This window comes from Octopus bimaculoides, chromosome 12 (assembly GCF_001194135.2).
Source record: "Octopus bimaculoides isolate UCB-OBI-ISO-001 chromosome 12, ASM119413v2, whole genome shotgun sequence".
Lineage (NCBI taxonomy): Eukaryota > Metazoa > Mollusca > Cephalopoda > Octopoda > Octopodidae > Octopus > Octopus bimaculoides.
The window spans coordinates 12298342-12301495 of record NC_068992.1 but is presented as its reverse complement, the minus strand read 5'-3'; the positions used below and the strand labels follow the sequence as shown (position 1 = coordinate 12301495).

The 3154-nt window shown below is 31.1% G+C and overlaps 1 long non-coding RNA gene across 1 annotated transcript in view; it reads right to left on the bottom strand.

The window, feature by feature from the left end:
* The window catches only part of LOC106876640 (uncharacterized), a 63705-nt gene that overhangs the window by 54184 nt on the left and 6367 nt on the right, over window positions 1-3154 (bottom strand). The gene's annotated exons all lie outside the window — the stretch shown is intronic.

Genomic DNA, 3154 nt, shown 5'->3' with positions numbered 1-3154 from the left:
TGTGTGTGTGTGTGTGTGTGTGTGTGTATGTATTGAACATTTCTTATATTTATTTCTCTTCTTATTATTATATGACTTTAATGAAATATAATACTTGTTTTGTTTTGTTTTGTTTTTTCTCTTTTACCCTCTGTTATTTCCTGATATCAATAAACGTGATGAATGCTTAAGGAAATGAAAAATGGACAACAAACACTACGAAATTCAATTATTATTTAAAAGGACAAAAAGTAAAGTAAATTAAAACTATCACTGACTGTATTTAATTTTATAACTTATTTATATACAAATTATTTCAAATTCATCCATTTACTTCTTTTTTCATTTGCATTTCAGTTTTGCTAAATATTTTGTAAGTTACCATGAGTGTGGCACACACACGCACACACATACACACGCACACACACACACACACAGACACACACACACACAGCCATGCACATACACTCCCCACACACATACACGCAAAACGCACAAACACACACAAACATATACTCGCACGCAAGAACGCACACACATACAAACACATGCATACGCAATCACACACATATTTGTATATGTGATTTTCTATATGTATATATCGTACATGAGTGTATATACAGCGTGTTAATTGCGCCATAGAGAATGAGGTAATCACCTCAAATGAATTGATTCAGTAGAATGTCATTAGTCGTTTCATTGGAACCGGATCAAATGACTGCAGACTAATTACTTGGAACATAATATAGTAAAGAAATGTGTTCACGCACAAATTTTCATAATTTATGCATGTGTACACACACACACGCACACTCACATATGCGCGTGCACACACATATACGCAAACCGGCACGCACGCACACGCATACACATTCACACACACATACACACACTGTTTATATGATTTTTATGTACATATGTATATAAGTCTATCAGTCTAAGGATGTGATTTTTGTATATAAAGATAGTTATATACAAATACTATATAAAGATAGTATGTAGTTATGCATACACGTACACGAAATTTAACTAAAATCTCATTACTTTGTGTTTCATACTGTCTCTTTGCCAGTCATTTTTGACTAAGGGGAACATTACATATTACCATTCATTTATTTATAATGGTGATAATGCATGATCATTTATTACTAGATTAATTATTCCCGAATACAACATTACGAAAACATTAATATCAGAAATAAAAATCCATTGAAAGAATTTATTATCCACGTTTATGGTTTTTAGTACATATATACACACACACGCATATATATGTAAATATGTATGTATATGTATATATATATGTTTATATACATACATTTATATGCATATGTATAAGGTTAGAGATTTTAGTTGCTTATATAATATGCGCATATATAAACATATCTATATATATTCATGTGTATATATATATGTGTATATATATATATATATGTATATGTGCATGTATATATATATATATATATATATATATATATATATATATATATATATATGTGTGTGTGTGTGTGTGTGTGTATATATATGCATATATATATACATGCATATATATACACACACATACATATATATGTATGTGTGTACGTGTGTGATTGTGTATGTAAAAACAATGCAAAATGCGTATTTATTTCTCCTACTCAACATATTCAAAAAGAAAACTGGACACATATTTAAAAGAACATACAGTACTTATGAAGAGACGGATTCGTCAGCTTACTTGTATTCCATTAACAATATTATCATTTGCATAATCAACAAAATTCAGCAGCAGATTACAATACGAACTCTCCAGAGATTATCTGACTTGCAGATACAAATAAAACTTTAGATTGATATTGTACATCAGACGGTATCATAGCACTTAAACTATGTCTATTGCACTAAACAGTGTTTAAACATTTTTCTTAGCACTGATTAGAAATTTCAATGGTTACTATCATGTATCAAATTTCATTTTATTCTTTGTAATTGATGTCTACTCTGTAATTACCGTTCTTTATAACGGATAAGTAGGGCAGTATATATACATTCACGTAATAATCCCCTTAAATACAACTTCGCACTCAGACACACACACACACACACACACTCATACATATCTTCGCATATATATACATATATATATACATACTTTTGCCCACACACATGTATACATACACGCATAAGTTACTGTCGTTAGCATCACAAAACGTTGATGTCCGTTATAAATCGTATTATGCCTAAAGAATGTTCCCTCTATTTACATTTATTACAATATTTTTGTGAAAGTCATATTGATAATAAAGTACAGGCAATATGACGTACTTAGAAAAATAATAAAGAAACTCTGTACTTTCCTTTCCTGTCTGTGTCGCACACACCCATCGTGAATTAGATAGATATTATTTTCATAAATACTGCATAATTTACGAAATAGAAGTGTATTATATATCAATATTCACTTTCTCTTTATATATCATCATTTGTTATTTTCAGTCTTTATGGAAAAACTGCATCTCGTTTTAACAGATTTCCTATATTTGCAACTACGAAGTTAAAATGAAATGCATTCCAAAATATCAGATACTAGCGGGACTCGTGAATATTTCACGTAATTAATGGTAAACGTATTGGGTTATTTCCGAAAGCTTTATCCAAAAACCCTGAAAGCGTAGCCTGTGTGGTGTGTTTATGGAAAGATAGTTGCTCATCTGCTGCTACTCATTGAAAAATGGAAAAAGAAAATTCGAAAACGATGATTACTTGATGCTCTTTGTATACTTTATGCACAGTTTTATAGACTTAATACACAACGCTCATAAAATAAATGTTTACTATTATTTTTTCAATTTTTTGCATAAAGAGAAAAAATATATCCCGTACATATGATACAACGTTTAGTTAAATTGCATATATCTGCCATGTAAAAAGCGTGAATATTTCACGGAGTTTCATTTATGCGCATGCGTTACGTGATTGGTGAAAAAAAACAAACTTAGTTCAATTAAATAGGATACCCTTTTCACTATCCAATCATCACCAACTCCACAACCACCACCACCAACATCACCACCACTACATCATCATCTCTCTCACCTCTATCTCCCTCCCCTCTCTCTCACCATCTCTCCAACTTCTCTGTCTGTCTCTCTCTCTCTCGGCCTTTCTTTAACCTCACCATCAGAACATCCTCCTG